Genomic DNA, 23,721 nt, shown 5'->3' with positions numbered 1-23,721 from the left:
GTGAGCGATTGGCCACTTACCACTTGTTAATGGATCTAACTTCCACCGGCTTTAAGTGTTTTCTTGGAATTGATCTGCCTGTGAAAAGTATGCTTTGGAGACATGAAATAACCATGAGAGCCTTGAATGAATTACTCTTTATCAAAGGGAGAAAAACAATGCACTTGAAACACGCACTACAAGGAAAATAAAGAACTGCCAGGCATCAAGAAGGGGGAGGGGGAGGAGAGGGCCCAGGAGCCTGTGTGTGGCTGAACTCACAGCCTGCCACAAATGTTTGCATTTGCATTCAAGAGGGGAGTGTATGTCCCGGGTCATTTTCTCTGCTGCGTAAGGCGGCATCTCCAGCTCCGGTCCCCAGCGGCTCTGCTCCCACAGGGAGAGCGGTGTCGGAGTCACCCCCCCCCCGGGGGTGCCGGCTCTGCTCCCACAGGGAGAGCGGTGTCGGAGTCACTCCCCCCCCCCCCCCCCGGGGGTGCCGGCTCTGCCTGGGGAGGGGAGGTGGGGAGGGGTCCTGCTCTTTCCTCAGTCCCCTCCCTCATCTGCTGGGGAATGACCTCTGGAGACACTGGGCAAACGGGGTGCAGGGACCCCAATCCTCTAGGAATGGGGGCCTGCGGAGACATCTCACCAGAGAGGGGAGCATTGAGATCAGCCCCCCTGCCACCCCCTCCCCAACAAAGGCCCGAGGCGGGGGGGGCTCTGTTCCCGTAGGTGCTCGGGTGGCAGGTGTCTGCCGAGGCCCAGCCTGGGCCCGACTCTGTGTCTGGGCTGGAGATGCGGGCCCGACGAGCCCCGGTGCCCACCCCCAGTCTGCACGCGGTGGGGTCACGGCAGCCTCCAACTGGCACACGGGCACCTCCGTCCGCTCACCCTGCTTTGTGTCCCCTCAGCGCGTGTCACCACCTGACTTTAGATACAGCTGAGTCTGTTAATGTCTGTCACCCCACTAAACGTCAGCTCCACGAGGATGGGGCTTTCTCTGTCCCTGTCAGAGCTGGGTCCCCATGCCTGGAACAGCCCCTGGCACGTGGTGGGTGCCCTGTTTTGTGAATGCTGTTGGGCGCGCTCTAATGGAGGGAACAGGAGGCACGGAGAGCCGCAGGGGTCCTCCGTGGGCAGCCTCCCTTGGTGGGGGTAGGAGTGTTGACAATACTGACTCCATCTTTGTCTGTCCCTCTTGTTCATGTTCCCTTGAGGACCTCTCTTGGGGCTACATGTTCCCGGCCCCTTAGAGATTAGTATATACACCTTACGTGTTCCCGGCCCCTTAGAGATTAGTATATACACCTTAGAAATGCCCCCGAGGCTGGGGGTGGGGGGAGGCTTGCTTTGGCTTCCTGTGAATCTGTTAGAACACCGTCTTTCCCCTTCCGGAAGCACAGGTGGTGTTGCAAGATCTAATTAAAGGTTAGCTGTCAACAAGGTGCGTGCAAGCCCTTTGATCTCACTACGTGCCCTTCTGCATGTCCCCTCGCTCTATAAAATCTGCTGGTAAGGTCTGGATTTTGCGGAGAATTACGGCTGCGTCACGGAATGTCCTCCGCCAGATCCTCCCTGTCAGTAAATTATCCCGAATAAAACTCTGTGTCAACTGTATAGAGTCGTTGGCTTCATTTTCTGGTCTCAAAGTGCCTTCTCGGTTTGGGGGATACTTTGCTGTCCACCACCCCACTCTGGGGACATGGGCGGGGCACCCACGGCTCTGCAACAATCACTAAGAGCATCCGGGGCACGGAGCACCCAGGGCTCAGAACCAGCCAACTCTACCCTCCCAGGAGCGATGTCAGCGCAGCGCCCCCCAAAGACAGATGTGCCCTTGCACTGCGGCCAGCCCCAGGGATCTGCATGGTCCCCACCAGCCTCAGCCCCAGCCCCCCCACCGCAGGTGGAGAGTGGACTGGCTGGGGCTTCTCTGCTGCATTGTGGTCATTGGCCCTCTGCTCTCTGCACAGCGTGGGTTTACTGAACATCATCCAAGTAGACAATCAAGTGGGCAGATGAGACTTGGGACCCAGGCGAGAGGCAGGGGGTGGACTGAGGCTCATGTGGCTGAGGCCGGAGGACAGCCACAGAGAACCAACGTCCTCGATCTTGGAGCATCAGAACTGGATGGGCCTTCCTGACACAGCTCACTGGGTCTTGAGGCCCCAGCCTTGTTGGGCATCGGCCCAGGCAGGGAGGCGGGGGGTGGGGGCTGGGTAGCAAGAGTGCAGGCGGCCGCTCTGACATAGAGTCGGGTGGGCCAGCCCAGCAGCAAGGAAGGGGACACCTTCCCCATGGAAAGGGACGGCCAGAGGGAGGCACACAGGGAGGCACCAGGCTGGGGCTCCGGCAGGGGCCACAGGGCCAGGCAGGCAAGGCGGGTGGGCAGCCGTTGTGTGGTGAGGACTGGGTCCCCCGCCTCCTGCCAGAGAAGGGCAGCTGGTTTCAGCTGGTGACCAGAGCCCTGGGCTCCCGCTGACAGGTGCGCTCCCAGCCTGGGCTGCAGAGTGGATTCCAGAGCCGGCCAGTGGCAGGGCACGAGCCCCTCCGGTACTTCCTGCGGTGGCCTGAGCCGGGACCAGAGAGGGAAGGAGACAGAGCCCCACTTACGGAGCGTCTCCTGGGAGCCGGTATGTTGGGTCCATGATCCCTTAATCTTCCTGACAGTCCCCAGGGAAAGGGGTGCAACTGCTGGTTTTCAGAGGGGAAGGCAGAGGCTCAGGGAGGTGACAGGATGAACGAGCATCATGGAGGGCGGCAAAAGAGGGGGGCGGATGCTCCAGGGCTCCTGGGACTTGGATGCACCTGTCCTGAGGCCATGTGGGTGCAGCTGTAATCCCGGAGGGTGGGTTTCTAGCAAGCCCCTGGGTGATGCGGCTGCTGCTGGCCCACGGAGTGCTCGCTGAGGACCCAGGGCGATCAGAGCTCATCTTGCTCATGCGTTCATGTTACAAGTGTTTACTGAAGGCCTGCGGTATGCTGGGCACAGGGACATGGCGGGGAGCAAGATGGGCTCGGCCCTGCTCACATGCTGGCTGGAAACACAGACAGGGACGGGCCAATGGACATGGGCTTTATTTTGCAGTTGGGGGGGTGGAAACTGAGGCCTACAGAGGGAAAAGGAGGTGTTTTTTCTCACTTTGAGGTGAGGAAGCTGGGATTCAGAGAGGTTAGCAAATTGCCTGAGTGACACAGACAGTAAGTGTCCAAGCAGGATGCACACGCACCCCACTGTCCCCCCAGGGAACTGCCTGCAAGGAGCCTGAGGGGGCCCAGACTCTCACCTCACTGTCTGAACTCTTCTTCTCAAGGTGTGTGGGGTAGGGGTGGGGGGTGGGGACTAGGCCACCTGGGACCTGTCTGCAGCCCGTCTTCAGGGTGTGTCCCTCAGGGCCAGGCCCAGGCAGTTCCCGCCCAGGACAGGGCACAGACTGGGCAGGAGGGAGATTCCACAGTGCAGTCCCAGGGGGTGTGGAGGGCCGGGCCTAGGAGAGCTGAGTCTCACAGCCAGGGCAGAGGGCATCAGCAGAGACCAGTGCCGAGTCAGGAGCAGGGCGTCTGGAAAGAGGCCCAGCAGCGCCCCTTGCTGGGTCTGGTGGTGCCGGGGCCAGGCTGGGGTGGTGGCCACACTGCCCACATCTCTCTGACAACCTGGAGCTGCTACTGGCTGAGTGCTGACTCATGTGGTGCCAACCTACTCCATTCCCCGCCGTCCGGCCCCAGAACCCTGGATTTACCCCTCCGCTCTGATGCCACGCTGCTCCCGCTCCCCACATAGCCCCAGGTCCGCGGGCACAGAGGGCAGCACATGTGGGTGGCTGTTCCGCCCTGGCAGAGGCTAATGGCACTTCAGTGCGGGGCCCACCCTGGCCCCATCTGCAGCTTTCAATTATCAGAGGTAGGTCTTTTGTGTTCACCTCCTGGATTCTCTCCTTGAAGGTAATAATTAAAGCAGACACATCAAAGAAGGAACAGCCCCAGGGCTCAGGGGAGGAGGAGGAGAGAGGATGTGGTGTAGACCTGGGAGCGGGGATGCGGGAGGGGGGGGTGGGGCTGGGCCACCAGGACGGGAGGCACTACAAATAGAGGCTTCTCTGTGGGCTCAAGAGGCCCTCGCCCCTGCCGCAGAGAGAAGGGGGCCCCAGTCTGTGCTTTCCTCTGAGAGGTGTTGTGGGGAGGGAAGCGGGGAGCAGAGGAAGGAACCAAGGAGGAATCAGGCACACAAGGCTTCCTACTTCCCTGCTGTGTGACTTCAGGCAAGTTGCTTCCCTGCTCTGGGCCTCAGTTCCCTCATCTGCAGATGGGGGTCAGTGATCTGATCAGATTCTACCTCCCAAGGTGGTTGAGGAGATGAGCCCTTGAAGCTGCACCAAAGGACACCCAGGAGCGGAGGGGAAGTGAGTGCAGTGGTCAGGGGCAGGGGGCTGGAATCGGCTCCAGGTCTGGGGTTTAGATCTCCACTGTGACCCTGGACAAACTCCTTAACCTCCTTAACCTCCCAAAGTGTCAATCCCCTCAGCTGTAAAATGGGTTCATACTAGTCCGTTCCTTAGAGACTGGCGGTGAGGATTAGTGAGATGGTACACACATGGAGCCTGGCACACAGGAACCCCCAGCCCACAGTGGGTGGTGTCGCTGGTGCTCTCTGCCCGTGAACCTAAGGCACGTTCATGATCCTGGGCTCTTGTCGACCCTCACTCCATCCCCTCTGTCTGTAGGGTCTGGTCTGGCTCTGCTTTGGTTCCCCAAACAATGTGATGCCCGTTCTGGGGCATGGCCAAGGGATGGGAAGATGTGTGGTTGGTGCTTGGAGTTTGGACTACATTTACCCACAGAAGCACTGTTATTACGTTTAGTAGTAACAGCCATTAGGACTTTTGGATTGACTCACTCCTGTCTATACAAGACAATTTATAGTTGTCTTTAACAATTATGTTTTTAGTTCCCCCAAACTTTAGAAACACAGCATTCCTAAATTAGTGGAGAAGAAATGATTATCCATCATGCATCCCCCTGAGCGCTAGGCACAGGGTATGTTCTTTGCATGTGTTAATTTACTTTCTGCGGTGATCCAATGAGGCTGGTGGTGTCAGTCTTATTTAATTTTATTGCTTTTTTTCTTGCATATGTTTATTTTAGTTTTTAAATTCACCTTTTTTATTTGGGGGTCATTGTAGAGCCATATGAAGTTATAAGAAATAATACTGAGGTCTTTCCTTGCTCCTCCCCACTCGGTAGGACTATCAGCTCCGGGAATGATGTGAGAAACAATCAGATGAGCATGCTGAAGAGTGGACAGAGGGAGGCAAATGGGCTAGGGGTCCCAGAACTGGAAGAACAACACAGTGGCAGGGTATCTCAGATCTCCTGCCCATCGAATAAGGACACCCAGACCCAGTTTCTCTATTACCCCCAACCCAGCAAAAGAAGGCAACCCGGCCTCCCCGGGATCTATCAGGAGCCCCACCCACACCAGTAGGTGACACGGGAAAAGGGGGATCCTACCACCAACACCAGCTCAGGAAGTGTTTGTATCCTTGTGGGGGAATTTATTAACATTTAACTTTAACATTTTAATAAAAAAAAAGAATACAGACAGATCCCTTGTACCCTTTACCCAGTCTACCCCACCATGGTATTATTTTATAAAACTGTAGGACAATATCACAACCAGGGTATGGACGTTGCTACAAGCCAATCATATGATTCAGATTTCCTCAGTATTTACTTGTACTCATCCCTGCTGTATAGAAGAGCTACCAACTTGGGGGCAAAAAGGAGGAAAAATCATACAGATGTGTTTCATTGGGGACCTCATTTCACCTCCCCCCCCCTTGAAGTCCTGTCTTTGCTTGAGCGTTGTCTTCCTCCTAGAGCAGTTGTGCTGACTTTGTCTGTGGCTCCTCCCTTTCCCACTCCGGGCGTGTGTGGGGGGGGCGAGGTTGCACCCTAGCTCAGGGCCATGGGACCAAGCCTTAACCAGTCTGTAAAATGGAGTTCTGTAGCCATACTGGTTAGCACAGGGAGAACATAGGACCCAATGGAGCCAGTGAGACGCAATGGGGCTTTTATTGGGGTGTCTGAGAAAGAGACTCTTGCTCTTTGCCACTGGATTTGACCTTGGAAGTTCAGAGTCTGTAGCTCTTGCCGCCATTTTAGGTGTAGCTTGAGAAGGAAGACAATGTGTGAAAGAGGGACGGAGAGGAGGTAGGTCTTGGTGGCATTGCTGGAGGCCCCTTCAAACTGTTTCTGAAATCAGCCCCAGCCCTGAAAGTTTCCATGACATGGATCAATGATTCTCCTTTGGTTAAGCCAGTTTGGGTTGAGTTTTCTGACACGTTCAACAGAGAAGACCCCTAACTGGTTCACAGACCCACACAAAGGAGCTCGCATGGAAAGATGGCTTAGTGGAAGGATGCGGGGGCCCCTCAGGCCCCAACTGAAGACAGAAGAGCTGGTGTTCTGGGACCTGGGGTCTTCCTGTCTCTGTCTGTGTCTCTGACCGGATCTACACTATGACTTGTCTCTAGCTCCCTCTGTCCATCTTCTTCCTCCTCCCTGTGGATGGCTGGCTCCTCTGCTCACTTCTACCCCACCACGGCTGTGCCAAAATGGTGACCTCTAGCCCCGAGCTACGTGCTCTGCCAGCTAGATCCCACAGCTTATAGCCCGTCTCTCCGTTCCAAACAGATTCCAAGGAGAGAAAACATGAGAAAACGTCCCGTGTGGACCAGGGGGTCCACCTCAATACTGTTAATAGACTGCGGGATGGTGGCGGAGGTGGGGCGGTGGGTGGGGGAGGAACTTATCAGGAGGTAGAGCTGAGCAGGGAGGGAAGGACCCAGAGAAAATAGTCTACATTTCTAAAAAGATGGGAGTTAGAGTCCTTATTTTTCCAATAAGGAAATTGAAGCTTCAAAATGTGCAGTGAGTTGCTAAAGATCATGCAGCCAGTAAGCTGCAGAATCACGATCTATCCCATGGGTTCAGCTGGATTCCAAACTCCAACCCTGGACCCCTCTTGCTTTCCTGTCTCTTGCTCCCATCTGTGCCTCTCACCTGCCACTTCCTGTCGGGCCAAATGGAGCAGGGAATGGGGAGAGAATAACTTCCCTGAGGGAAGAGATAACAGGGCAGCTCCTGGGGCTGGCAAGGGGGAGACTCGTCTTGGCCCCACAGTACCTGGGGTGTTTGCAGATTCCACAATTCCTGCACCTGAAGCCAGGCCTGCCCCAGCTTCCCTTCCAGAGCAGGCCCGGGGAAGTCAGAGCACTTGGATCTCCTGCTCAGTTGTTCATGCAAGGAAGTTTAATTAAAATTTCATCATGGTCGTTGTGTTTTACCCAAATAGCTAAATGATGGCCTTGCATTTTTGCCCGAGTCCAGCACCCACCGCTGAGATCTTCGTCTGAAGCCCCCCAACCTCCACAAACCAGTGTGGATCACAGTGAAATCCGTAGTGGACACAAAGTCCAGGGCAGGGTGGCTTCCTGCAGACACAGCGCGGTGACCAGTAGTCACATGAGGCTTCTCGGGATCGGGGCTGGCCTCTCACACTTGTCTACGCAGTCCCAACCTCTGGTGCCAGAGATGATCTCTGACATTCACTGACCGGATCAACGGGGCGATTCCAGGTGAACAACAGGCAGGAAGAGTTTAGGGAGGGGACAGCTGCAGGGAGTGGTGCCTGGAGGTTACCGAAAACACATCCCCGCAGACAGGGCAGTGGGGGGTGGGGATGGGTGTGGGTCCCCTTCAGGGTTCCATAGGGTCAGGTGGGTGACCTTGGGGCGGTGACTTCACCTCTCAGATCCCCAGTTTCTCTGCCTGGAAGGCAGAGCTGGTGAGCCCCCTATCACAGGGGCTGCCAGGGTCCCAGGGGAGGGGAAGCTCTCTGCAGGGCAGGCACACAGTAGGTGCTCAGGGAGGAAGCGGCTGCGCCTTGAGCTGGGGGCGCAGATGACGTGCTGAGCTGGGTGGGGGGTGATGTGGGGTCCGGCTTCCAGCCCTCACTGTCCCATCGCCACTGTGTGAGGGGGCTCTGGGCACCACGGGGCTGCAGGAGGGTGGGTCCACACGGGGGTGCACCTGGCGTGGAGCAGCGGGATCTGGACGAGGCTCTCCCCCCAGGTAGGGAGGAGGGCCCAGCCCCATGGGATCGGGAACAAGACTCGGCATTTAGAGAGATGGGGGAAGGGCAGGTGACAGCGGGCCAGAAGGCTCGTCCAGGCCTTCCAGCAGCAAGACGGACAGAGCAGGGGTGTCCCACCGCGGGGGCTGGGAGGGGGGAGATCCTGACTCGGGGCCAGGAAGGGCACCCACGAGATCTGAGAAAAGGAGCAGCTCCCGAGCTCATACCTCTGCTCCCGCGTGGGGACCAGCCCAGCTGCCACTGCAGTGTGCCTCCGTTTCCCCTCTGCGTCCACAGCGGCAGGGCCCGCGGATGGAAGAGCTGAGAGAATCTGGAGCACAACGGGGGTGCCCAGTGTAATGCAGGCTCAGGGAGACAGCAAGGATTCTCTGGGAGGGCTGCTTAGACTTGACTCTCTCCAGAATCCCAAAGGGAAGGAGAAAGTGCTGGGGGTACCGGGGAGGAAACTGGTCTAATCCTGGGGGATACCTTGATGGGGTAGAAGGAGCAACTGGATCAGAATGGGGATATCTGGTTCTGGACCCAGCTCAGTCTCCAGACCACTGTGTGACCCGGGGCAAGTCCCTCAGCCTCTCTGGGCTTAGTCTGCACATTCGCAGAACAAGGTCATTTCTAAGACGGCTCCCACATTGAGTGGGAGACTTTTGGGGTTCTGTGCGGTTGCCCTCTCTGCCCCCAGCTTTAAATCTGACCGGTGGCCTCCTGGCTCACACCTGCCTCTGCCAAGGGAAGGCAAGAGAACCCCCAGGGAGCCACAGGGCTGACACAGCGGCCTTCACGGTCACCGGGTGAGGCCAGGCCAGGCGGGGACAGGGCTGCTCGGTTCAGTAGAGTCTGGGGGGGGGGGGTCACGCGCCCTCGCCCTTGGAGATGCCATTACGGGGTGGTTTTGGCAGCTTCCTCTGTGGGAAGGAGGAGGATGGAGAGAAAGGACAGCGGGAGATGAATCTGACTCACACCCAGGGGGAGAAGCTGAGGCAGCAAAGTTTTGTGCTGGTCTCAGCATGGAGACTTAGGTGCTGGAGGGGAGGCAACCATTAGGCTCTTTCATGTCCTGCGACGGGAACCTCAGTGCCACCTGGCTGGAGCTCAGAAGGGACTTGCTGGCTTTATGTCACTGAAAAGTGCAGGGATAGGTGGAGGGGCCTTTAGTGAGACCTTGCTGCGGTGGCTCAGGTGATGCCTCCAGAACCTTCTGCGTGGTTTTGTAGCATCTCTCCTATTGCCAGGCTGCGCTGAGGCACCCTTCTTGGGGACCAGATGGTTTTCCATTCAGACTGGAGTCCAACAGAGAAGGGAAAGTTTCCCCAACACCTGATCCAAAGTCTTGAACTGACTCCCATTGGCTCCAGGGGCCACGCCCTGACCCCTGAACCAGCCTGGAAGGTCAGCAAGTGGGAATGGGGTGATTGGCTTAATCCAATCGGGGGCAAGGTTGACCCAGCCTGAGCCTGGGATGGGCTGAAAGTAGGGGAGGGTGGAATTGTGGGCACAGTTTTCCTGGTGAAAGAGTGCCAGGGTACCGGATGGTGTTGCTCACAGATACCCTCCACTGGGCTTAGGGTAGAGGACAAGAAAAGCAAATGTATGGAAAGAAATCAAGAGGAATGGGGGAGAAAAGCCTAATATCCACAGTGCAGAGCTGGTCTTATTTCATCATCCCCATAATCTGATGAAAGTACAGCTGCTATTGACCTGGATCTAGAATCCTATATTTTAATGTTGGAAGGATCTTCAAAAAGTACCTGGTCAGACATCGTCATGTTCATAGATAAGGCAACAGAGACCCAGAGAGGTTAAGGGACTGTCTCAAGATCACACAGCTCATTAGTAGAAGACCTAGGTCTTCCCAGAGAGAGCTCGTCTGGTGTCTGTCTGTCTGCTCAGAGCCCTGCTGCATCACAGAGAACTCTCTGCAAGGCAAGGCTCGCTCTCACTCAAATTGGGCAGGGCAGCCTGCATGGGTCAGAGCCGCCTCTGCCTTGGGTGAGTAGGAGGAGGGGTCCCTCATCACTTCTTGCCCCTTCCACCCCCTCCCCTACATGGGCAGATCTCAGTAGATGCATCCCACTGGGCCCTGCTGGAGACCTCTCCCTGGGGATACTGGGGTTCTTCACACTCCCGACTGATAGCTGACCCCCACCTCTGCCACCTGGCCCTGCCTCGAGGCTGGTCTGAAAGCAGCAAAGTTAATCCAAGAGTATGAGAGATGATGAGGCCATTCGTGAACATCCAGCCCAAACCCTGCATGTTACAGGGGAGGACACTGAGGCCCAGGAGAGGAGGAGCATTCCAAGGCAGGCGGAGCGATGCAGTGGAAGGGCTCCCGGCTCCCAGTGGAATGCTCTCCCACCACACCCCTGGCCTCGCTGCCTGCACCAGCCCTGAGCTGTGGGCCTCGTGGCAGGGACCCCGCCTCGTCCTGGTCCTGCCGGTGGGATGTTCCCCGGGGTCACCTTAGCGGATGAGGTTGAAGCAGCAGCTGTCAAAATTCAAAATGCACATACCCTTTGTCCCAGCAAGTTCACTTCTGGGAGTCGGTCATTCTGAAATACTCCAGAGTACAAACTATGTAAGGATCTTCACTACAATGTTATTTGTAATAACAAAGATTGGAGAAATGGAACTGTCCAGCAGGAGGAGGTGGGTTACCTAAACTATGGCACATCCATACTACTGAAAATGAAACAGCCATTAAAATGATTGCATTTGGCCTCCATGCTCTGATTTTGGAGACTGTGGTATGTTTTTGGATAAAGAAAGTAGGTTGCTGAAAAATACGAACGGAATGCTAATGATTTTAAGAATCTTGGTTTGTATACAGATTAACTATCTGGAGGGATGTGTGCCTGTATTGGGAAACCCTCAGGGAAGTTTCTCCCGTGTTGAGACCCTCTGAGCACCTGGGCTCTCCATCCCTGCCCACAGCCGTTTTGCCAAGATCCCTGCCCTGTCGCCTACATCATCAGTGTTCCCGCCTCCTCTGGGTCATTCCCGTTGGTGTGCAAACACAGCATTAACTCGGCAATCCCCCCAAATAAAAACGAGTCAACCTCACAGCTCTCCGCTCCCCTTGCTTCCCTGCACAGTACAGCAAGAACCACCAAGTCCCCTCCTTCCCTTTACTCTTCACTCCACTTGAACTGGATTTCAGTCCCTCGCTCTTCACCGCACCTGTTCTTGTCAAGGTCACCAGTCACCGATGCATTGATAAACCCAACAGTCAACTTTTGGTGGCATTGACCGAATAGTATTCAGCACAGCTGCTCACTCCCCTCAGAAACCCTCCCTTCTCTCTGCTCCTGGGATGCCCCCTTCCCTGGTTCTCCCCCTCCCTCCTTAGCTGCTCCTTGTCTGTCTCCTTTGCTGGTTCTTTTCTGGCTCCTCAACTCACAAACCTTGTACTGTCCCTGGGCTCTGCCCTTGGTTCTCTCCTCCTTACCCTCCCTCCACCCCTTGGGGACCTCACCGGACTTGTGCGTGGCCTTGAAGTGCCATTCATAGGCTGATGTTCCCAAATGTAGACCTCAGCCTGGACGTCTCTCTGAGCCCCAGGCTTGTACATCCAACCACCTGTTCCTCTCTCCCCTCCCTTTCTTTCTACAAAAATCATCTATTACATCTATAATTTACACATGGGTGTGAACCAGCCTTACAAGCAAAGACTATGTACAATAGAAAGCAATTCTACACATTACAGAATGACTTGCCCAAAGCCTTTCTTGAAATGCTGCACTCTCCAGGGACCTACAGAAAATGATTTTTATTTATAAACCCATTACTTCCATGCTCCAATGCAACCCTTAAAAACAAGCTCAATTTCTGCCTCCAGTTTTGTCCAACTCCACCAGGATCTTCCCAAGGTCCTCCAAAGAGCTGGACACCGCGCTCAGCACTGTTGGGGAATGAAACTGAGTCAGATCCATGTTGTGAGGGAAATGCACTGTCGACTCACAGAGGAGGCTTTTTAGAACTTCACCTGGGGAGCGTTAGCCAGATCCTGAGCATCATAAGCACATTGAAGCAGCGGCCCAGAATGATGGAGTGCCCCTGGTCTCCGACAAAGACTCGGTCCTTGCCCACTCTAGCCAAGTTCCTCTGAGCCCTCTTCTCGATTAGGCCTCACCCTCGGCCTATAAAGACTTGAACAAATGCTAACATACCTTCTAAGAGCCCAACGCTTCCCACTTTTCACTTCCCCGACTCTGCTGTAGCCCTGGCCACCTCCCACACCCCCATTCTCCCTTTGACACACCCTGTCACCTCTGCCCAGATCTGAGGGGTGCTCGGCTTTCCCCACTGACGGTAGTCACTGAGTAAATTCTGGTTTCTCTGACGTAACGAATATCCAGCTGCGTTTCTCTCGGACATCGCTCAGGTTGGTGAGGCAGCCAGAAGGGACTTGACAAGAGGCGGAATGGTGGCTGAGGGCTGGGAGGGGGGACAGCTGCTCTGCCCCCTTCCACCATCACTGGGCATTTTCCACAAGAGTGGAGCTTCTTGAAAAACACTGGATAACACCTTGACATGATGATCTGTGAAGCTGCTCTAAAAAGGCGTTAATGAAAACAAGTCCCAGGTACAACCAGAGGAGGCTGGTGAGGAGCGAGCAATGCCTTTCTAGAGCTCTCAGGAGCCTACCAGACATGCTCCCTGCCTTTATTCCACCCTTAAGTTGTCCTCCTTATTTTAGAACCTGCTTATACCTCTGCTGTTTGGGGGTTGTGAATTCCTGGAGCAGTGTTGCAATGAGAGCTTTCTTTTCCTTTATTTATTTTCCTGAGCACCAAGTGCAGCTGAGACGGATGGTGGTAAGGCCATCAAGAATGGTCTGCCATGGAGGAGGGGACTGCATGTACAAAGGCCCTGTCGTGGGATGAGCTCAACATCATCAAGAAGCATTGATTGATAACATCACTCAAATCACACACATCCTACCAGTGAGGCCAGAGCCCAGTGGAGAAAGAGAGGGAGACAGAGGGAGAGAGAGAATTGTGCTGTGAGTTGACTAAGGGAGATGGACCTTATAAGGCTTTAGAGACCAAAGAGATGTATTTCGACTCAGGGGAAACATGATGCCATGGAAGAATCCTTGACTGGAGGGACGCCATGATAACAACTCCCTTCCCAACATCACAATGGCTGGCGGATGGGGAATGTGTTGGGGTGGGGTGTTGGAGGTGAGGGGGAGGGAGGTGTCAAGGTCGCCCCTAGGTTTCTTACTCTAGGAATTGGATGAGTGAATGGAGGTGATGACAACAGAGCTCCAGCTAAGGAGGGAAGACTGGGAGCCCAAACTTTGAGAAATTACATTTGAGGAGCTTTTGAGATGTGTAATTGTGTATGATGAGGAAACCCCATCCATTTACCATCCCGTAGTTTTGCCTTTTCCGGAATGTCATATCAACGCAGAGTACATAGCCTTTTCAAACTTCTTTCATTAACAATACATATTTAAAATCCACTCATATTTTTTTGTGGCCTGATGACCCATTTGTTTTTAACACTGCATAATGTCTCATTATCTGGGATGTATCCCAGTCTGTTTCTCTGCTCATCTATTGAAGGGCATTTGGTTGCTTACAGTTTGGGGCAATTGTGAATAAAGTTGCTATAAATATTTGTATGAATTTTTGTGTGTGTGTGGTTATAGTATAATGTAGTATAATATATAGTATAGTATAAATAGCTAGGGGTGTGCCTATTGGATCACACGGTAAGACTGTTTAGTTTTGTGAAAAACTGCCAAGCTGCTTTCTAAAGAGGTGGTACCATTTTGCATTCCCACCAGCAATGAGAGAGAGTTCCTATTACTCTATATCCTTGCCAGCAATTGGCATTATTAATTTTTAAAAAAATTTTTAGCTTTTCTAATAGGTATGCAGTATTATCTCCTTGTTGTTTTAATTTGCAATTCCCCGATGACAAATGATGTCGAACATCTTTTCCTATGCCCACTTGACACCTGTATATCTTCTTTGGTGGAGTATCTGTTCAGATCTTTGGCTCATTTTTTTAACTGGGCTGGTTGTTTTTTTATTGTTGAGTTTTCAGAGTTCCTTGTGTATTTTGGTTACAAATCCTTTACCAGCTATGAGTTTTGCAAATATTTTCTCCCAATGTCTGCCTCATATTTTCACTATTTATTTATTTATTTATTTGTTTATTTATATTTTTTTAAAAAATTATTTATTCATTTAAGACACAGAGAGAGAAGGAGAGACAGGGAGAGAGTACAAGCGGGGAGGAGAGGGAGAAGCAGACTCCCCTCTGAGCAGGGAGCTCGACATGGGGCTCGATCCCAGGACCCAGGAATCGTGACCTGAGCCGAAGGCAGATGCTTAACTGACTGAGCCACCCAGGCGCCCCTCATTTTTTTTAAAACAGTGTCTTCCTCGCAGCAAAATCTTTCAATTTTAGTACATTTCAACTTGTCAATTGTTTTCCATGTAAGGTGATTTTGGTGTTGTATCTATAAACTTGTAGCCGAACCCAAGGTTACCTAATTTTTCTCCTGTGTTTTCTTCTAGAAATTTTATAGTTTTGCATTTTACAGGTAGGTTTATGACCAAGTTTGAGACAATTTTGTGAAAGATAAAAAGTCTGTGTCTGTTTTTTAGTTTAGTTTTATTTTTTTGCGTATGGATGTCTAATTGTTCCAGCACCATTTGTTGAAAAGACTACACTTTATCCATTGATTTGTTTTGCTCCTTTGTAAAAAATCAGTCAGCTGTATTTATATGGGTCTATTTCTGGCCGCTCTGTTCTATTCCACCGATCTATGTGTCTAACTTTTGCTGTCTTATTTACTGTAGCTTTATTGTTAGTCCTGAAATAAGATAGCATGAGTCCTCCAAATTTGTTCTTTTTTTTTATTATTATAACCTTAAGTACTGTGACAGTTGTTTATTATAAAGGTGAACCCTGATCCTCACGATAGGCTTATCGGTAGGATTTCTGGTAGTGTGCCCGGGCACCAGGACCACCAAACTTTTTGGATTCGCAGTGCTGTGGAACAGCTACCAGTAAGGTCTGGTTGTTGTGGATGAGGATGTCTTTGATCTTCTTGGAAGACTCATCCACGTATTTCTGATAATAGCCACCAGGGCTTTGGTGATGGACTGGTGGATTGTGTAAATCTGAGCCTCGTGACCACCACCTTTCACTCGGACTCGGATATCCACCTCAGCAAATCGCTCCTTGCCTAGAAACGGAACAAGATCCTGTAGCCTGTATTGTAGCATGGCTCGATCATCTCCAGGGGCCGCCCACTGATCTCGATGAGGCCCTTGTCTGGTTTGCAGTACTCCACTGCTATGGCCATCTTCTTGAATCTGAGGACCTGCACGGACTGTTGGTACTCCAGAGCTCCTCACCAGGCCGAGCCACAGCCAGAAAAATCTATTCTTCTTTTTCACTATTGTATTGGCTATTCTAGATCCTTTGCCCTTCCATGTGAATTTCAGAATCAGTTTGCCGATACCTGTGAACTAACTTACTGGGATTTTCATTGGTATTGCACTGAGTCAGTATATCAAGTCGGGAAAAATCGACATCTTAGCAGTATTGGGCCTTTTAATCCATGAACATGGACTATCTCCTTTGCTTAGATTTAAAAAATTCTTTTTTCATATTTTAAACTTTTCTGTACACAGATCCTATACATATTTTGTTAGATTTATACCTAAAGTACTTCATTTTTTTTTTTTTTTGGTGCTGTTGTGAATGGTATAGAATAATTTTTTTCAAATTCTTTTTTTTTAAAGATTTTTATTTATTTATTTGAGAGAGAGAGAATGAGAGATAGAGAGCACGAGAGGGAAGAGGGTCAGAGGGAGAAGCAGACTCCCTGCCGAGCAGGGAGCCCGATGTGGAACTCGATCCCGGGACTCCAGGATCATGACCTGAGCCGAAGGCAGTCGCTCAACCAACTGAGCCACCCAGGCACACTTTTTTCAAATTCTGATTATTCATTCCTTGATGGTATATGGGAAAGCAAAAAACTTTTGTATATTGACCTTTATCCTATGGTCCTGCTATACTAATTAGTTCTAATAGCGTTTTGCAGAATTTTGGGGAGGGGTTTCTATAGAAAATCGTGTCATCAGTGAATAATATACTTTTTAGTTCTCTTTCTTGTCTCATTGCACTAGCTACAACTTCCAGTATGATGTTGAATAGGAGTAGTAAGAAGGGATTTTTTACCTTATTCTTGATCTTAGTCTCACCAGTAAGTATGATGTTAGCTGTAGGGTTTTTGGTAGATGTTCTTTATTGAGTTGAGGAAGTTTCCTCTAATACAAGTTTGTTAAGAGTTTTTCCTTTTCCTTCCTCCTTTCCTCCCTCCCTCCCTCCCCCCTCTTTCTTTCTTTCTCTTCTTTCTTTCTTTCTTTCTTTCTTTCTTTCTTTCTTTCTTTCTCTTTCTTTCTTTCCTTTCTTTCTCTCTCTCTCTCTCTTTCTCTCTCTCTCTCTTTCTTTCTTCTTTCTTTCTTTCTCTCATGATGATGAATTGGTGTTGGATATTGTCAATTGCTTTTTCTGTATCAATTGATATGATCATATGCTTTTTCTTCTTTAGTTTTTTGATATAGTGGATTACACTGACTGAGTTTTTTTTTTTTTTAAGATTTTATTTATTTATTTGACAGAGAGAGACACAGCAAGAGAGGGAACACAAGCAGGGGGAGTGGGAGAGGGAGAAGCAGGCTTCCCGTGGAGCAGGGAGCCCGATGCAGGGCTCGATCCCAGGACCCTGGGATTGTGACCTGAGCCGAAGGCAGATGCTTAATGACTGAGCCACCCAGGCACCCCTACACTGACTGATTTTCAAATGTTGAACTATCCCAGCATACCTGGAATAAAGCCCACATGATTGTCCTTTATAATTCTTACTATACATTGTTAGATTCGATTTGATAATATTTTCTTGGTAATTTTTGCATCTATATTAAAAGAGATATTGGTCTGTAGTTTTCTTTTGTTACAGTGTCTTTATCTGCTTTAGGTATTAGGATAATATTGGCCTCATAGGATGAGTTAAGACATGTTCCCTCCGCTTCTATTTTTTGGAAGAGATTGTGAAGAACTGGTACTATTTTTTCCTTAAACATTTGGTAGAATTCACCGGTAAAACCATCTGGGCTTGGTGTTTTCTTTTTGAGGGGGGAGATTTAAAAATAATTATTTATTAAATTTCTTTAATGGATATATGGCTATTCAGATTATTTGTCTTTCTGTGAGTTTTGGTAGCTTGCATCTTTCAAGAAATCTACCCATATCATATAAATCATCAAATTTGTGCACACAGAGTTATTCCCTTAGTATCTTTTTGATGTCAGTGGGCCCAATAGTGATGATCATTCTGATATTAGCAATTTGTATTTTCTTGCATTTTTTTCCTTGTTTAGCCTGACTAGAGAGGAGAAAAAAAGCTCCTTAAATGATAAAATGGTGAACTGCAAGGTCAGCTTTTACTAGTGTTTTGTAGTTTTTTTTTTGTTCTTTGACACATGAAATATTTCGGGAACATAATAATTGCATAATGTGATGGATTATCATATTTCAAAACAACAGTTCTGAACGCTGTAATCTCTTGATCTTAAGAAGTTTAGAATTTTAACTTTCAGCAATTAACTGAACATCTACTACGTGCCAAGTACTGTAGTGAGCCCTCAGGTATAATAGTGAACAAAGTGGATATGGTCCCTGTCTTCATGGGGACTGGACTAACATGAATCAAATGATGTCTTAAATAAATGCAAAGTTGCTACTGTGGTAAGTTACATCAAAAAGAAAGATATAATACGGTCTATGATATTAATTCATAGAGGGATCTGGCCTGGCTCAGGGAAGGCTTTCCTATGGAAGAGGCAATTGAGCTGAGGTCTAAAGATTGAGCAGAACTAGGCAGGGAGGGGAATGTATTCCTGGTAGGGGTGCTAGCACAGACAGAGGCCTTTAGGTGGGAAGAACCTTGCTGCTTTGAAGTCCCAAAAGAAGGCCAGTGTGTTTAGGGTGGAAATAAGGCATGGGAGAGCAGAGGGGGTTGAAGGAAGAGAGGACCAGGGCCTGGCCATGCTGGAGTTCTGCCTCCATGCTAAGACTGGTGCAAATCACTAGGCTGCTCTCCATTCCATCTCTTTTCTCAGAAGGAAATGAGAGCTGGCAGAGAAAGAGAAGGGAGAGAACTGTGTTTGTTACTTATCGTCTTCCTCATTTAGCCATTTCTATGGGGTGTAGAGTTATGAGTAAGTTACTTTTTAAATTATTTATTTATTAGAGAGAGAGGGAGCATGAGGGGAAGGGGCAGAGTGAGAGGGAGAGAGAATTCCAAGCAGACGCCCTGCTGAGCGTGGAGCCCTAGGCCAGGCTCCATCTCACAACCCTGAGATCATGACCTGAGCTGAAACCAAGAGTCAGATGCTTAATCGACTGAGCCACCCCGGGGACCCTGAGTAAGTTATTTCTTAAGTAAATAGTTTTACTGAGGTATAATTCACAATAAAATTCAGCCATTTTAACAGTACAATTCACTGATTTTTGGTAAATTTACAGAGTTGAGCAGTTATCACTACAATCCCGTTTTAGAACATTTGTCTCACCCTAAAGCTCCCTTGTGTTTGCTTTGCAGTTAAGCCCCGCCTCTACCCTCCCCTCTTCCTGCAACACACTCATACAGTGTCCTAGGCATTCACTGGTCTGATTTCTGTTTCTATCGATTTGCCTTTTGTGGCTATTTCAAATAAAGAGAGCCCTACAGCATGTAGTCTTCTGCATCTGGCTTCTTAGCATAACAGATTTGAGGTTCATCCAAGTGTGGTGTGTATCAGTGGGTCTTCCTTTTCATGGCTGAGTAGTATTCCGTTGGATGGATAACCACATCCGTGTATCCATTCACCAGTGGATGGATGTTTGGGTTGTTTCCACATTTTGGCTATTGTAAATAATGCTGCTATGAATGTTTGTGCATGAATCATTTGGTGGATGTATGTTTTTTATTTCTCTTGGGGGGATTCCTGGGAATATGGACTTGCTGGTTCTTACGGTAAGTTTATGTTTAACTTTTCAAGAAACTGCTGGGCTGTTCTGACAAAGTGATTGTACCCACCATCTTACATTCCTATCAGCAACATAAGGTATATGTATATATATTTGTCTATTTATGAGATTCCCTGTTTCTCTGCATTCTTATGATTGTGTGTTTTTAAAAGATTGTAGACATTCAAGTGGGTGTGTATTGGGATCTCATTGCTGGTTTTAGTTTGCATTTAACCTAATGACTAATGTCATTAGTTGAACATTTGAGCATGTTATTATTACCTAATTAGACATTCATTTATTTTCTTTAGTGAAATGTCTACCCAAGTCTTGGCCCATTTTTTTTAATTGGGATGTTTGTCTTCTTATTAAATTATAAGTGTTGTTGACATACTCTGAGTATATGACCTTCACAGCATGCAGTTTACAAATGTTTCCTCCCAGTCTATGGATTGTTTTTACATTTTCTTAATGGTGTCCTTTGAAACAAAAGTTTTGAATTTTGATAAGGTAAAATTGCTGATTTTTTAAAAAAAAAATTTATTTTTATGGATCATGGTTTTGCAGGCTTTTTTTTTTTTAATTTTAGAGCGAGAGAGAGAGCATGAGCAAGGGGAGAAGCAGAGGAGGAGGGAGAAGGATGGGGAAGGAATCTCAAGCAGACTCCGCACTGAGTGTGGAGCCTGATTCAAGGCTCGATCTCACAACCCTGAGATCATGACCTAAGTTGAAACTAAGAGTTGGACACTTAACCTACTGAGCCACCCAGGCGGCCCCTTTTGGTGGCATTTCTAAGAACTCTTTGCCTAATATAAGGTCATGAAGATTTATTCCTTTATTTTCTTCTGGAAGTTTTGTAGTGTTAGTTTTTACTTTTAAAACTTTGATTCATTTTGAGTTAATTTTTGTGTATGGTATTGAGGTGCACATTTGAGTTCACATGGCTAGCATCGTTTGTTGACAAGATTGTCCTTTCCTCATCGAATTGCCTTGGCACCTTTGTTGAAAATCAATTCCCCCTAAATTTAATGGCTTATTTTAGGACTCTGAGTTTCCTTCCATTGACCTAGATGCCCGTCTTCACCTCAGTGCCACACTACCTTGGTTACCATGGCTTCACAGTATGTTTTAAAATTGGGTAGGGTAAGTCCTCCAACTTTGTTCTTTTTCAAAATTGGTGTATTCTTGGCCCTTTGAATTTCCATATGAATTTTGGGGTCAGTTTGTCAATTTCTGTAAAAAAAAACCTTGTTGAGGTTTTGATAGGGATTGCATTTAATCTGTGGATCAGTCTGGGGAGAATTGCCAAGTCGACAACATGGAGTCTTCTGGCCCTTGAACATGAAATGTCTCACTGTTTATTTAGATCTTCAGCAATGTTTTCAGTGTACAAATCTTACCCTTCACGTGTTAAATTTATTCCTGAGTATTTTCTTATTAAAGATGCTATTGTCAATGGCCATTTGTTTATAGTTTATTGTCCCCATCATGGCTGTTACCTCCTTCTCTTGGTGTCTTTTTCCTGGAAATGGCTTCATTCTGAGGCCGTGCAGAGCCAGGAAATCAGGAGGACCTCACTGTGGCATGTTTTGTCCTGAGCTGGCCTTAGGAAGACCGAGTTTTCCTAAGACCTAGACACCAGCTGGTTGCCGCTCAGAGTACAGTTAACCCTGCTGCACGTACAGTCAGCGCCAGATAAATGACAGGGCTGTCTGGTCAGACAAGAGGACACAGAATGCTGGGATCCATGGGAAGTGATGCCTGGGTATCCAGATGGGCAGTGACATCACAGAGGTCCTTAGGATGCAGCAGGCCCCAGACGCAGGCCAGAGGCTCAGGGATGGAACTGTGAGCAGAGCTGCAGGCTGGGGACGGGTGTCCCGGGCAGGGTGGGGTTGGTTGCCCAACAGGGCAGCCGCTGAGGCACAGGCAGCTCCGGGCAGTGGGAGGAGGACGTCGTTCCCAAACCACCATTCACCCACGTGCATCGAGTGCCCACCACGGGGCAGGTGCTGAGCTTCCTGCCAAGCCTGGGGCCAGGCCTGAGATGCTCAGCTTCTCTGGGGCAAAGTCATGAGCCCGCAGCCCAGGCTGGGGGGCAGTGGTCTCAGGGCAAGGGGATGAGGCAGTCAGAGGGATGACCTGAGAGGAGCTCAGGTGGAGCTCCAAACCTGTCAGAACAACCGATGATAGTAAGCAACTATTGAGTGTCTACTGGATACTCTGCACAGTGGTATGCTTTATCTCACTTCACTCCATAAGGAAGGAACTGTTATCACCTTTATTTTACGGATGAAGAAACAGGCTCCAAGAGCTGAGGGAACTACCTGAAATCTCCCAGCTCAGAGGAAGCAGCATTAACGTTCACGGTTGGTCTGGCTCCAGGGTTAGAGTTTTCAGCCATGACCCTGTGCTTCTTTGTTGAGTAGGGCCCCTGGACAAGGGCGAAGAGGGGCCCTGAGGGGCAGTGAAGGACAGGGACAAACCGGAGGGAGGGCCTTCAGCGGGAGCCCACACCTTCCCACGGCAGGAATCCTGCCTCCTTCCCTGGGCAGCTGCCTCCTCGCCCAGCGGCCAGGCCAGGGTGGCTGTGTCCACGGGTCACGTTCGAGTCACCATAGCAATAGTGAGGCCTCATCAGCCATGGACTATCAAGGGCTTGAGAATGCTTCAGTGCCAGGTCAAGGGCACAGATGCTTTCCTAGCTGCTGAATGAATGAATGAATGAATGAGCACTTTATTTCTTTAAACATTTATGAGGCATCTTATCCTCATTTTATTGCTGAGGAAGCTGATGCTCAGAGAGGTGAAGCCACTTGCTTAGAGTCACATAGTGGATCAAAAGCAGAGCTGGGACTTAAACCCACATGCAGGAAGCAGTGCTGTGGGTGTCGGTGGTGGGGACAGGGAGAAGGACCCCGGCACTGGGCTCCCCAGCCTCATCTCTCACCTCTGGCTCCACCCCTTAAACACACCTCTCGTCCTCCAGCCATCCTGAGCTGGGTGCTCTTCCTCGAACAGCCCAAGTGCTTCCGAGCCGCTGGGCCTTTGCACATGCTGTTCCCCCTGCCTGAAGTGCCCTTCCCACCATGACCTCCTGACAAACGCCTCCTCCCCCCTCTCAGGTCAATGTCAGCTCTTCTGGGAAGCTTGCCCGCCCTCTGCAGGCAATGCAGACAAGCCCTGCACGTCCCCGGGCCCCAGCCGCTGCTCCCCACTGCGCCAGACTCGCCCGTGCCTGCATGTCTCTGCGTGCCCCTCATGTCCCTCGCCTGCCAGGCTCAGCGCTCCGGGGGGACTGGGCCACAGCTTCCTGAGTGCTAAATAAATGCTCCCGGTGCCTGAATGAGTGAGTGTGTAAGTGCAGGTGGGGGGCCGGGGGAAGCGGAGGGGCTGCTTCAGCATCTCCCCGTCCTCTTGAAATGTTAACACCATGGCCCCCAACCCTGCTGTGCCACAAACGGGGTTTTTGGGACTGGAAATAGCAGGAAGATGTCTTCCGGTCCATCCCCCTGCCTCTAGGCAGGAAAAGAGTCTTTCTTATTTTATAGATGAATCAGAGAGGTCATCCTCTCTGTTCAAAGTCACACGGTCAACACCTGCCAAGAACCCCGATTTCCAGCACAACAGCCACCACCAGCCACAGTAACAGGAGCAGCCTGGCAGCGACACGCCTTGTGTGCCCAGCATGTGCCCATTGGTGGGCTGTGGGTGTCCCGAGTCCCATCTAGTTCAACGCTCACTGTAGACTGATGAGGTGTGGACTCCTAACTTCATTTTATTTCCATTTCGTTGTGCTTCATTTTCTCCTTTCAAAAGCAACATATATTCATTTTAAAATTTCAAACAACAGAGACAATGAGAGCCCCCATCATCCATGCTGATTCCCATTTTACAGATGAGGAGACTGAGGCTCGTGGTACTTCTACACACCACAGCCTTTTCCCCTATGATCGTGCAGCTGGGCTCTCTGTTTGCCTGATGTGACACCAGCAGCTCAGTGAATCCTGAGGGAAAGCAAGGCCCCGGGCAGGTTTCGGGCAGCTGGAAACAACGGGCTCACTTGTGGATATTTTCCTCAGGCTGGCACCAGCAAACCCATATTCAGTTGGACCACACGCGATGGCCCCCACCTCCCCACTCAGGGATGGCAGAGAAGAGCAATAATCTTGACAAAATCTAAATAGCATTGTCTTGAGTTAACTTGGGGGAAGATTTTATACAGGGGCTCCCAAGGAGTCCATAAATCTGTGGCTGATGAATTACCTGGGCAGGTGCCTCTGCCACCGGCATCCCGACTGAGGACCAGAGTGGGATAATTACTTCCCTGGCGCTGGTTATCTGGAGCAAGCTGGTCCATTTTTCTCTTTTATTGCCGTTACATTTCAGGAAAGTGTCCGCTGAAGTCCCCCATCCCACCCCCCTTTTCTAAATGTTGGATTTATTTGATGACTCCACTAGGCTGGTGCCGAGGGGCCGAGTGTGCCCTGCAGTAATGAGGACTCAGTCCCTGAGCCGCCCGCCCCAGGGTTCTCCCTGGGGTGTGA

General features: G+C 50.2%; 1 pseudogene; it reads right to left on the bottom strand.

Annotated features, from left to right (window-relative positions):
* Positions 1–15,079: 15,079 nt before the first annotated feature.
* On the bottom strand, positions 15,080–23,467 carry LOC114217067 (small ribosomal subunit protein uS9 pseudogene; annotated as a pseudogene).
* Positions 23,468–23,721: the final 254 nt, after the last annotated feature.

This window comes from Eumetopias jubatus, unplaced genomic scaffold (assembly GCF_037043125.1).
Source record: "Eumetopias jubatus isolate StellerSeaLion01/CBP00866 unplaced genomic scaffold, mEumJub1_p1.0 scaffold_4, whole genome shotgun sequence".
NCBI lineage: Eukaryota > Metazoa > Chordata > Mammalia > Carnivora > Otariidae > Eumetopias > Eumetopias jubatus.
The sequence above is the reverse complement of the archived record's forward strand: the minus strand, read 5'-3'. Positions and strand labels throughout refer to the sequence as shown.